The sequence below is a fragment of the Artemia franciscana genome, chromosome 15 (genome assembly GCF_032884065.1).
Source record: "Artemia franciscana chromosome 15, ASM3288406v1, whole genome shotgun sequence".
NCBI lineage: Eukaryota > Metazoa > Arthropoda > Branchiopoda > Anostraca > Artemiidae > Artemia > Artemia franciscana.
Window position 1 is genome coordinate 30331581 of NC_088877.1, and position 13845 is coordinate 30345425.

Below are 13845 nucleotides of genomic sequence, written 5' to 3' on the forward strand. Positions count from 1 at the left end.
TAAATGAAGAAAATCTCCCCAAAAGTCGGAATTGAAAGGTAACTATTCCCCCTCACAGACCCCTCTTTTTCCAAAAGGTGTCTTATCCAGCTAGGGTCCCAAAGGCATTTCTCTTGCTGCAAATGCTATTGTAGAGCTGTGAAGTTTTTAGAGTAGCATATTTAAGCTTGATAAATAATCAGGAAAACTTGAAAAAATTTTATATGATTTTTCACCAGTCAAACCTTTTACCATTATATCTACAGTTGAAACTTGGTGGGAAAAATAAGCATAAGTCCTATATACACGATTGACATAACTGGAATGGGTCTGCTCTCTTTGGGGGAGTTGGGGGGAGGGTTAATTCTGAAAAATTATAAAAAATGAGGTATTTTTAACTTACGAAGGAGTGATCGAATCTTAATGAAATTTAATATTTAGAAGGACCTGTAACTCAGATCTTTTATTTTAAATCCCGACTGGATCCAGTGTCATTTGAGGGAGTTGGGGGGGGAGGGAACCGGAAATCTTGGAAAACCCTGAGAGTGGAGAGATCGGGGTGAAACTTCGTGTGAAATAAGCACAAGTCCTAGATACGTGATTGACATAACTGAAACGGATCTGTTTTCTTTGGGGGAGCTGAGGGGGGGTTAATTTGGAAAAATTAGAAAAAATGAGGTATTTTAACTTAAGAACAAGTGATTAGATGTTTAGGAACCAGTGAAACTTGATATTTAGAAGGACCTCGTAACTCATTGCTCTTATTTTAAATCCCGACCAGATCTGTTGACACTGGGATGAGTTTGAGGGGGAAACCGGAAGTCTTGGAAAAAGTTTGACTTATCTTTATCTTACGAATGGGTGATCGGATCTTACTGAAACTTGGTATATAGAAAGATCTTATGTCTCAGATGCTCCATTTTCAATTCGAATCGGATCCAGGGACATAGGGGGGTGGAGGGGGAAAACAGAAATCTTGGAAACCGGTAATCTTGGAAAACGCTTAGAGTTGAGAGATTGGGATGAAACTTGGTGGGAAGACTAAGTACACAAGTCCTAAATACGTGATTGACATAAGCGGACTGAATCTGCTCTCTTTGGGAGAGTTGAGGGAGGGTGTGTTAATTAGAAAAAATGAGAAAAATTTAGGTATTTTTAACTTACGAACGGGCGACCTGATCTTTATTAAATTTGATATTTAAAAGGGAATCATGTCTCAGAGCTCTAATTTTAAATCCCGACCAGATTTGGTGAAATCGGGGGGAGTTGGAGGGGAAACCAGAAATCTTGGAAAACGCTTAAAGTCGAAAGATCGGGTTGAAACATGGTGGATAGAATAAGCAAATGTCGTAGATATGTGACTGATGTAACCAGACTGGATCCGCTCTCTTTGAGGGGGTCCAGTGCTTTGGCAAGTTTGGTGCTTCTGGACGTGCTAGGAAGATGAAAATTGGTAGGAGTGTCAGGGACCTGATCTAATTGACTTGATAAAGTTGATTTCCTGGATCCGACCATCTGGGATGCTGAAGGAAGAGGGAAAATTAGAAAAAATAATGTGTTTTTTTAACATGCGAATGGATGATCGGATCTTAATGAATTTTGATATATAGGGGGACCTCGCGTCTCAGAGCTCTTATTTTAAATCCCGACCGGCATTAAGCTTCCGATTTTCCTTTTAAATCAATCTATTGATTCTTCGAATTTTGCTAGAGCTCATAGGTTTTCTTGAGAAAACCTATAGAACTTTGCTAGAGCTAAAGGTTTTCTTGAGAGGAGTGCGTGGAAATAAACGCAAGGGCTATGTTAGCATTAGCAACCTGTGTCAGCGTGTGGCTATGAATTTTCAATTCATTATCAGTTACTACTCATAGGTCCTTCTTTGCCCTTACTCCTTCTAGTTGTTCACCTTGAATGAACAGGGTTAAGGCTTCATTCAAGTACTTATCTGTATTAATTACTAATGTAGGAAAACAGTCTTCCTTTATCCTTCTGTTTTTGTTTTTATTCATTATTTATTATATATTATTTATTAGAGTTTATATTTTTTATGTTCGGTTGTGTGGTGTGTGTTTGTGCTGTTGCATTGGTGATTTCGTTTTTCATTATAAGTTTAATTGGGATTGTTATATCTAAAATGCAAAACTTTATTTTTGAACTATTGAATTCTATATTCAGTTAGTTTTAGCTAGCTCCCAGGTCCCCCTTACTTACTTTGAAGCGAGTATTATCTGCTCAGCCGACAGGGCTTTCATGAAGGGGCCACCTTCACTCATTGTCGCCTGGTTTTGCTAAAATTACCATTTTCTGTGCCAAAAAATGTATTGGGGAAGATATTCTTTTTCTCTATGTATCCAAAGGTAAGGCAAAAAGAATATATTTAAATATAACAAACATATTCTTAAAAACAAAATTACACAGAATTTAAAAACTAGCTTAAGAAATAAAAAATTTTGATATTTAGTAAACAAGAATTTTTCAAACTGCAATCCTGTAAATTTAATTAAAGTTGACCAGAATTTAGGCCACCATGGCATAGAATCTCCAAAACTATGTAATCAATTTCTCTCCAAAATTCTTTGAAGTTCATCAATTTCTTTTTGAACTAAAAACTTATGTAGTTCCACCTCAAGTGTTTCAACCTCATGTTGAGCCTGGCGAATTTCAGCATCAACTACTTCCATTTCTCGCTGTAAGGTCGATAAATTCACTTTTTTCTATCTTCAATTTCCATGTCTTTTCTCTTTTCAACTCTCGTCGTTACAATCCATGTTATTTCCGTCTTTGTCAATACATCTTTGCATACCTTTGTAATCGAAAACTTTGCCCCGTTTTCCTTTACCACTCCAAGAATTTTCCTTTCTTTAGTTTGCATTTGCACACTTTTTTCACTGTGTAATGTATAATATGTTTTCCTTGCTAATATGCTTTTTGCCATTGACTTATCCTTTCCTTTCATTAAAATTGTGTTTTTTGCCTCTAAAAGAGATGTTCTTGATAAGCCCATATTTCTTCTCGGAGCTAGTGACTACTTTTCTTCAGTATAGCTAGTTCTTTCCGACATGGCTAAGATATTCTTATACAACAAATCTTGTTCCTTCTGACTTGTACAGCTTCCGACATTTCAAAGACTTTCCTATGCATCGTTTTAAGAAATATTAAAAACTTTAAATTCAAAAACTTACAGCCTTCCAGGTTCAGAGCTTGTACTCAACTAGTGATTGCAGTGTTGCCATAATGTCAGCATAAAAAAACGCCCTGGGATTTTCAAAATAAGCCCGAATAAGCCCCAAAAATTTTTATCGAAATAATCCACTTTTGAGACTTCACTTTATAAAGAGCGTGTCCGAAAGCTTGTTCCACGGAGAATGCTACATCTGGATGCAACATTAATGCTGAATTTTCAGTCCAAAAGCTATTCTCATCGTTTTTTCTTTAAACTTCAGGAAGAGTCGTAATTTTGTTTTCTCCCCTCAACATTAGCAGGGAAGAAAGATAAGCCTACCCAGCAGACGGGAATACTTTGCTTTTTTTGCCGCTTTTAAGTTTGAAATATAAAAGAATTACCTTAAGCTGTGTGGCAGCTTAGTATTTTGAACTCAGGGTTTTTTTTTCTGAAGCTAAGCCTTTGCATTGAAAAACTTATGGTGCGAAAGTGATACTGTCTACTTGGAAACAAATTCGTCCATGGAATTCTCAAACTCGAGACTTTTGAAATCAACGAACATTTGCTCAGAGGTAGGATCAAAGTTAAACGGTTTAATTGTAACTGCTGCTATTTTAGATGAAAGCAAAATAAAAAAGACAAAGGGGCCATTTCCCAGCCGAGCCCTCGAGGCAAATCTTAATATGTTAGTATTCCTTACAGTTTTAGTTTCCCCTCCAAATTTACACCTTTCAACAGAGTTGCCGCCTCTCCATACCCTTGTGAAAGCTATCGCCCTATGCAAATAAAGCCACTTCCCCATGCCCTATCTCCCAAATAAGGGATATTTTTTTTTTATTTTTCACTAAATATTATATTTTCTTTATGTTTATCTCTTTAGAAACCTATTTTGAAGCAAGATTATAATCTAAAAATTACCTTAAGCTACGTGGCAGATAAGTATTTTGAACTTTTATGGTTATTTAAGACAAGACTTTTCACTGAAAACCTTCTTTTTTTTCTGGTCACCTAGTTTTAATGAACGCGGCTTTCAGCTAATTCTTAGTGCATTGACATCGTAATACAACAACAAAAAACTTCACGAGTAACAGAAAACGCAATGAGATCTCTTCAATAAGCAAAATAATATTAGTGAGCAAAACAGAATCATGACCAAAATATCACAACTAGAAACACACAGGCTTAATTACTTCTTTGGATAGAGTGGCAAAATGGAAAAAAGAAAATAATTGAATCTTGAAATTTTGTATCACAAAGGAAAAAGAAACTTCAAGAGAATCAACGTAATGATTGAAAAGCTCTCAATACTTTTGGTATATTTTCTTAATACCTCAAGCAAGAAAATTTTTTAAATAATTTCTGAGAAATGAAATATAATGTACAGCTTTTGACAAAAAAAATGCTAAAACAAATAAAAAGCTAATTGCAATTTTGAAATTCAATGTCATCACCTTAGGAAAAATATGCATATCAAAAGCTGATTATTTTGTAATACAGCATTTTGGTATTTAGATGCAGCTTATCAATCGGTTTCTTTTATTAATCAGGCTCCAGTCAAAAGACTCCTAGTTTTGGCTCCACTGAAGGAGCTCATTTTTATATGAATTTCACAGAATCTGAAGAATTCCGACATTTTTTTTTTCTTTTTAAAGAAACCGATGGTTTCTTATTCAATTCCTATTAGTACCTTGAGGTGCAAACTGAAAAAATACCTATTAAAAAATAATTTCGTATCTTATTTTCAAAAATTATTTGCTAGAATAATCAGGAAAACGTATAATATTTAGCTTTTTCGTTGGATTTTCAACTTTTTTTTGGAAAGTGCTTGGGGGTTATAAAGTCTATCACCATTTGTTTCAAACACAACTGCAAGGTATTGTTTTGTAGTATTTTGGATGTTCCATGCTTGGGGGTTATGAAGTCCTTCTCTATCTGTTTCAAACACAATGTCGTATTTGGCGTCTTACCTTTTGTAGATTAAATAAAAACAAACTAGTTTTTTTAACTGAAAGTAAGGAGCGACATTGAAACGAACAGAAATTACTCTGTATATGAGTAATGAGTTTTCCCCTCCGCAATCCCTCGCTTTTTAAGCTAAAGTTTTTAATTGTTTGAAATAGTAGAATTGTGGCAAAGAGTCAAACTTTAGCGTAAAGACCGAGGGATTGCGGAGGAGACAACTCATTTTATATACGGAGTAATTTCTGTTCGTTTTAAGTTTCAATGTCGCTCCTTACTTTCAGTTAAAAAAACTAGTTTTTTTATTTAATTTCTAAACGTTTTTGAATTAATACATGTTTGATTTTGGCTCTCCGCACATAAATTATTGAAATGAAATTTGAATATTAATTCTTTTTTTGGCTAAATGGCTTTCTCTTAGTTTTTATCTAACGATTTTGAGAAATAAGAGGTGGGGAAGGAGGCCTAGTTGCCCTCCAATTTTCCGGCTACTTAGAAAGGCAACTAGAACTTTTAATTTTTAACGAACGTTTTGTTAGTAAAAAATATACGTAACTTAAGAATTAACTTACGCAACAAACTTTTATATTCTTATATTTATTATTATGTATATGAGGCGGTTTGCCCCTCGTCAATACCTCGCTCTTTAAACTAAGTCTTAACTTTTGTCCTAATTCTTTAAGAATGACTCCTGAATCAGAAAGGCCATATAATAAATAGTTGAAGTTACTAAAAGTACTTTAGCATAAAGAGCGATATATTTATCTCCTCCTAAATACCCCGCTCTTTATGCTAAAGTATTTTTAGAACCTCTCATATGCGTAATAATATCTGTTCGTTTTAAGTTTTAATGTTACTCCTTACTTTCAATTGAAAAACTTTGTCATGTTTATTGTTTCATTGTTTTTTTTTTATAGTAATGCTAGAAAATCCTGCGCCCTTTTCATTGAATTACTCTTCCCCTATGACATATTTCTCCAAGGAAAGATCCTCCCACATAGCCCTCTCCCCTCAAACCCACCCCCCCCCTAAACCAAAAAAAGTTCCAACCCCTGAAAATGTATGTACACTTCCCAATAACCATTACTGTACGTAAACAATGGTCAAAGTTTGTAACTTGTAGCCCCTCTCCCAGGGACTGTGGGGGAGTAAGTCATCCCCAAAGACATAGTTATTATGGTTTTCGACTATGCTGAACAAAATAGCTATTCCAAAATTTTGGAAAAAATGAGCGTGGGAGGGGGCCTATGTGCCCTCCAATTTTTTGGTCGCTTAAAAAGGGCAATAGAACTTTTCATTTCCGTTAGAATGAGCCCTCTTGCGACATTCTAAGACCACATGGTCGATACGATGACCCCTGGGCAAAAAAAAACAAATAAACACGCACCCCTGGTCTTTCTTCTGGCAAAAAATACGAAATTCCACATTTTTGTCGATAGGAGCATGAAACTTTTGCTACAGGGTTCCCTGATACGCTGAATGCGATGGTATGATTTTCGTTAAGATTCTTTGACTTTTAGGGGTGTTTCCCCCTATTTTCCAAAATAAGGCAAATTTTCTCAGGCTCGTAACTTTTGATGACAAACATGAAATTTGATGAAACTTATATATTTAAAATCAGCATGAAAATTTGATTCTTTTGGTGTATCTTTTAGATTCAAAATTCCGTTTATTAGAGTTTCGTTTACTATTGAGCCTGGTCGCTCCTTACTACAGTTCGTTACCACAAACTGTTTGAAACGTCTCTATTCAATAGTTGTAACTAGTAATCTGCCGTAATAAATAGTTCTTTGTGACTCAATTTACTTATTTTCTTCCTCTTATTTAGTGAATCGTAGGGTTTAGTTAAACTTTTCCTTAAATCCGTTCGCTTTCTTTCCTAGAAAGTTTTGTAAAGGAATGAACTTGAAAAAAAAATTCTTAAAAAAAGAAAAATATTATTCTTTTGAGTAGAAAAAGCCCACAACAAGCCAAATTAAAAAACAATAAGCCCAGTTTCCCGCCCAAAGCCCGGGAAAAAAAACGCCCGCCCCAGCCCAGAGAAATAAGCCACCGGTGGCTTGAAACAAGCCAATCTGGCAACACAGAGTGATTGGTACGAAAAGGTGACTCAGCATTTCAGACTTGCCGCTGTAGCTCCGCCCACGAACATCTACTGCGCAACATTGTACGACATGATTAATCTCCTTCGAATATATATATATATACATATATATATATATATATATATATATATATATATATATATATATATATATATATATATACATATATATATATATATATATATATATATATATATATATATATATATATATATATATTTATATATATATATATATATATATATATATATATATATATATATATATATATATATATATATATATATATATATATATATATATATGTATATATGTATATATATATATATAGAATATTACTGCTATCCCGATAAATGATGAAATATGCTAATTGGCTAATGTCCATCCCTCTCAACTCCAAAAACAATCGCGTTACATTAAACAACGAGTATCTGAAGCATGAAATCGAGTTCTCACTTTATAATCATGAGGTTTCATTAATAAAGCTAACGGACATTGCAATTTTTCAGACGTGGGTTTGGGTAAGCCTCCTTTTTAGCTACGGATGGGGGGAGGGGGGAGTTGAAACTTCTAAGATTTTTTTTTCTGGGTGGGTTTAATAAGACTTCATTTTTTTTACAGCTGAAAAGAGGGAGTATTTTATTTTTACCCCGGACCTCGCAATGAAGTCTAATCCATACATCTTTAGAACTCCTTCTTGACTGATGCTCTATTTGGCAAAATGGGTCCCATGTGTCTGATACCGCGGTCGTAAGGTCGGGCAACAGGCTATATATGGTATCCATTCTTATAAAAAAAAAAGACAGCAAATGAAACGTTAATTCAAAGCCCTGTTTTCTATAAACAACTCTGGAGGTTTTTTGCTTTTTTTGTAAATTCTGAAGATCTCTTCTTTTCAAACCTCATTTTAGAAACGGAAAAAGAATTAAATAGAATTTTCTTTGTCTAATACAAACAGACGTCATGTATTAATTCTGTATAAAAATCTTCTCTAAAAATGTATATAGTCTTCAGTAACTCATTAACTACATTTACTTTTTTTTTCACTTTGCCCTATTGTCTGAATAATTCTATGCATTTTTTTTTCATTGTTTAATCATTTTTTCACAGCCATCTAATTACTCAACTTTTCTATACTGAACTATTTATTCTGGCTGCATAGCAATAAGTTAATTTTAATCATATGTTTGTTTATATCCTGCGACACCTGTGATCTTCTCTCAGACACACCTGTTTTGTATGGACACAGTGATGATGCAATTTACCTTTTTGGGAATCTTCCCAACGCTTAAAAGCTTTCGGTGTTATTGCCAAAGATAGCAACACGTTTTCATCGTAATCACGTGTTTTTATTTGTCAATGGGATTATTATTTCCTTGTATTCAAGTTTGTTTTGCATACAACACACTTGATTTGTCTTGTTCTTTAAAGAGGGGTTTATTACGGATTTTGTTTTATAATGGTTGTTTTTATGATATTTTTTTCTCAAAATAAAACACAACATTTGAAAAGAGTATGTAATTTAAATGACTTAAAAATAATAAAATTTATTTTAAGGAAATAGGGTAAATGAACTAGGAGCCAATTGTCCTAGAATGTCAGGAGAGGGTTCATTGCCCCTAGTTTAGGGCACTAGCCCCTAAACTAGGAGTACCTATTGTAGAGAAGGATAAATCTAGTGTGAAGAGTGAAAGTGTTATCTAGTGTGAAGAGTCCCTGTCGACTCCAGCCTTGAAGGAGTGGGGAGTCTCAGCTTGGATGGTAGACTCGGATAGGCTATTCCAGAGGGGACCACCCGAATGGAAAAGAAGCCACATCGTTCCCTTCTCCGACATCCAGGCAGGTGAAGCTTCAGACTGTGACCTCTTGAATTGTTAGCCAGGGAGGGGGGGGGGTGAAGACGCCTTAACCACTCGGCCACGACCGCTTTGGGGGGGGGTGAAGATCTGGTTCAGGTGACCAGCATGGATCGGAAATAGTTGTGAACATCAAGTCATGGCTAATTGTAGAAAAAGCCATTGATATTAAGGTATTTGAAAGAAGAGTAAAGAGCCATATTGGAACTTATGATAACCAAAATGAAGTCCAACAACAAATAATGTTTAAATTGGAAAGATAGTCCTTTCAGAGACCTATTAAAACCAAAAACAAATCGAAGTTAAAATAAATAATTGCACATAAGATTTATTTCTCATGAAATATACATACAATATTTACAATTCACTATTCCCATGTTGGTAGTATAGGGTGGTCTGTTATGGATATTAGCTTTTCACTTCTTTCAAAAGTGTTTCCAAATCCTTTCAAGCTTTCGATGTTTATTGAGGACCCATTTGTTTCGAAATTTCTTCTTGCATTCGTTGCACTCGTATATCTTTTTTTTTTTTTTTTTTTTTGGGGAGTTGTTTCTGGGGCTATATGCGGCAATAATGCCCAAGGAAGGCTGCTAGGTCGGGAAGTGTCTCCTCACATTTCCTGCATTTCATAGCCATGTGATACCATTTGTCAGAGCTGGTATCACAACTATCAATGTTGTAAATTTGACGTTTTTTGTCATCAACAAGAACCTCATATGCATTTGAAATCTCTTGGAAACGGATTGTGGCTTCTTTCTGATTGTCCGGGTTTTTATCAGGATACCATCTCATAGCCAAACAACGGTACGACTTCTTTATCTCTGCCTTAATTTCATTTGTCTTCATACATCTGATCTTGTTTCTGTTTAACTTTAGAATAGCATAGTAGTCATTTTTCATAGTTACTTTTCCCCTTGGCATGATACAAACTTGTTAAATATTTGTCCAACCTGATTTCTAGCGCTGCTACTTTAGTACTGAGGCTGAACAATGTCCTGTGTTCTATTTATACTATGAATGACGTCATTTAGTTTTAACTTGACTTCACTCTTCACCTAAATTTACAGCAGTCTTAAGTTAAGACTGATGAAAACTTTGGTGTGACGTCATGTCTTGTTTTGGATTAGCTGCTGTTAAAAAGTGATGACGTTAATAACGCAAGAAAAGTTGTAATCAACACAGAAATGGGTATTTATCTTGATTAATCAAAAAACATAACAATCAAACAGTATTTGACGTTAAAATGCAAAAATTACGGATACTAAACAATAATAAAACTGTGTTGGAATCGGGATGGGAAAGGCAGACATTGTGTTGTAACACAAATTCGTCATGGCTTCTTCCGTGAATGTATGTTTTAAGACAGAAATTGGATCAGTGGTGGTTCGAGTCTCTCTTGTGCCTTGGACAAAATCTTGACTATCCCTTTCCCCATGTCATCTCATAAATTTATTGGCTAAACTCTAACAAAATTTTCATTTGTTAACGAAATTGTTTTCCATTTATTCTTTTATTAATGATTTATTTCTTCTAATTATCATCAAATTATTCTCTGAATAATTTGATTATAATTACTTATTTTGTTTTTGATTATTACTGTTTAATTTACTTTACTATTTTTATTTCTTAGTTTGTCTTATTAATTAATCCAATGTATTAACTACACCCCCTTCTGTAGTAAAATAAAAATTAATTAAAAAATAAACAGTAAGCAATTAATAAGATTACTGACGTTTTTTGACTACTGCGTCTTTCCTGCAGTGTGTTGCTACACTAAGATTCGATTTCTGGGTCCCATATGACCAAGCTAAGATCAAACCCATTGCGCCACTACATGACTTACATAATAATTATGATCGTTAGATTATTTATTGGAAATTTTGTGACTATAAAATTTTTGTGCTCGTGGGAAGTGCCTCCATTGTCCTTCTTAAAGCTGTCTCTGAATCGTATACAACTGTCAATGAATCAGATCACGTGACAGAATACATAGCAAAGAAGCAAGGAATAAATAACAAACAAGCAAGGAAATTAAACAACAGTACAAATTGCAAGAACCCACAGAAACAGAATACAACGCGAAATACCTAATCTAACGACAAAATAAATTAATCATATAAACTTATTTTTAATTACACTATAAGCCCACGTGGACTTGTGATCTACCCATAGCAAGGTAAATTAAAAGGTAGTATGCGTTTCCAGGTTTTCAAGATACCGTATCTACGTCATCTCATAATAGGCTTGATGGATTAAGTGGACGAAACTCTTGGAAAGATTAAGTTGGAAAAACTCTTGGAAAGATTATATTGGAAAAACTCTTGATATGACCTAAAAATTTTACTGAAATAATTGGAATTGCATTTTCAGAAGTAAAACTGATGAAAAACGTAAGGAAAACTTAAAATAAATGTAAAAGTGTTTTTTGTGAGAATATCGATTGGTAGGCTTAATAGAACTCTCATGCATGAAGCCCCTAAGCCACAAAAAAAAAAAAAAAAAAAAAAAACAGAGTTCACTTGTTATCTTGGCAATAGCGTCCTGGGATACACATTTTGTCCTCACACAAAAAGTATTATTTTGTCTGTAGACCGAATCCCCTTCTCCTGGACAAGGGTACCCTCCAGGATGAGGGTCACCCTAGAACACACACACACAAAAAAAGACTCCAACAAAAAATTGTGAAATAGTAATTGTTTCCCGAGAGTATAACAGTTGTAAACTTGTATTAATACAATTTCCCAAGCCTTAAAATATGCTGCTGTAACATTAGATTATATATAGTAAAATTAAATGAAAAATCTTAAATTTACGAAGGAGTGACACTTACGAAGGGGTGACACTTCTTCAATGTGTTTTCAATCAAATTTCATATTAAAACCACAAATTATGAATAGGTTTCAATGATTTGCAGTCCCCTGAGATAATATGCTAATGGACCATTTGCCTTTGAGACAGTCAGCTTACATTGAAGCTCCAAAAAGGATGTTTAAGGTATTAAATCCTCTTAAAACTGAGGGTAGATATAGGTATATCTACAAAAAAATCTTCCGAAAGTAGTGTCTTTGAGATTTTATAAATGATCAATATGCTGGCTCTTTTTTCTCATGACAGTGAACAATAAGAAGAAAAAAAAAGACCAAACATTTGAAAATGAAAATAAATTTTGGACAAAAACTAAATTTATACTTTTTTCTTTCTTTCTTTTCAAAAAACGTTCTTTCTCTACTTCCTTTCTCTTTTATTCGTTCATTATTGCTATTAATTTTGTTATTATAGAGATGAGGATGGTAAAAGACTTCTTTTGCTTTACAAAATTAATTCTATGTACTTGAAGTCAGTCTTCTCATTGTCAAAGTAGATGTCTTTTATTTATTTTGGTTTGTTTTTATGACAAAGACTGTATGAACAGGTTGAAGGCAATGCTGATGGTTCAATAGGATGTCATAACATTTGTGTTATTTTTTGTAAGTAACTTAGGTGATGGTTGCTCTTTCTAGTTCTTAAAGTGGTCCATTTGTATTCCATTCAGTGACTGAATGGCCATGTGACTGAATAATAGCCATGTGACTGAAAAATAGCCATGTGACTGTAAACAGAGATTCTGTTTCTAAACGAAAAGTTTTCCTTAAGTTTGTTATTTCTATTTCTCTGTCACCTTGGGTCATGGCTGTTTTTTTTTTCTTTTTTTTTTTTCACTGAAGACATGTTGGAGTTCCTTTTGCAAATTATTATGATCGTTATATCACGGTACGAGGTACAAGTACGTAGGCCTATGCTATGCAACTAATTCATTATGAAAATAGCAACTTAACCTTAAATAATTTTTCTACTTTAATATGAAATATAAATAAATAATGTGGTGCATGGAATGCATATTCATACATATTCAGACAAAGTAAGAAAAGAAGGAGTTTTGTAATTGGTTCATGCTTCACCAGAGGTACCACTGAGAATACACCAAAATCCCAATTAGTTTCTAAACTTAACTTAACCTTAAATAATCTTTCTACTTTAATATGAAATATAAATAAACAATTTGGTGCATGGAATGCATATTCATACATATTCAGATAAAGTAAGAAAAGAAGGAGTTTTGCAATTGGTTCATGCTTCACCAGAGCTACCACTGAGAATACACCAAAATCTCAATTAGTTTCTAAAGTTTTATTTAAAAAAGTCGAAATATATAAACAAAAAGAAAAATATGTATAAAATACCTACTTTTTTAGAGTCTTATTAATATTTACTTGTCCCAATATCCCAAACTTGAGGAACGAAATCCGAAGCTTGGGAACAAGCTGAAGCAATGGCAGTCTTTTCCTTCTCATAAATATTACTAATATAACTTTAATTACTTTCATAAATCAGGCATCTGAAACTGTCGAACTCATTTTTGGCTGATACAATTCCACAGTAGAAAAATACCTATGTTTTCTCTTTAAAAATAATTGTTTTGAAATTGATTTCTTTTAAAATTAATGCTTATACTTAACGCTTCGAAAATACAAGCGATAGGTTTAAGGTTATTATTGTCTTCAGCACCATCTCTTATTGTTCCTGAAATAGCATAAATAACTTCAGATAAACAAGATAAAGGATTGTCTTGAAAAGCTTGCTGATCAATGGTCATGACTGCTACTATAGAATTTTTGTCAAAAAATGTTAAAATAAACATTGGCTTTATAGTAATAACTATGTATCTTTGAAATTGTGATTTGATAATTTTCAAAAGTACCTAGTCGATATTTCGAAACCGGTATCCAGATTCAGCGCAAAAGCT

At 33.7% G+C, this 13845-nt stretch overlaps 1 protein-coding gene and 1 long non-coding RNA gene across 4 annotated transcripts in view; one reads left to right on the plus strand and one right to left on the minus strand.

Moving 5' to 3' along the window:
• LOC136036326 (TATA-box-binding protein-like) overlaps positions 1–13845 on the plus strand; it is a 166796-nt gene that overhangs the window by 116177 nt on the left and 36774 nt on the right. The window lies entirely within an intron of this gene.
• The window catches only part of LOC136036330 (uncharacterized), a 350999-nt gene that overhangs the window by 63916 nt on the left and 273238 nt on the right, over positions 1–13845 (minus strand). The window lies entirely within an intron of this gene.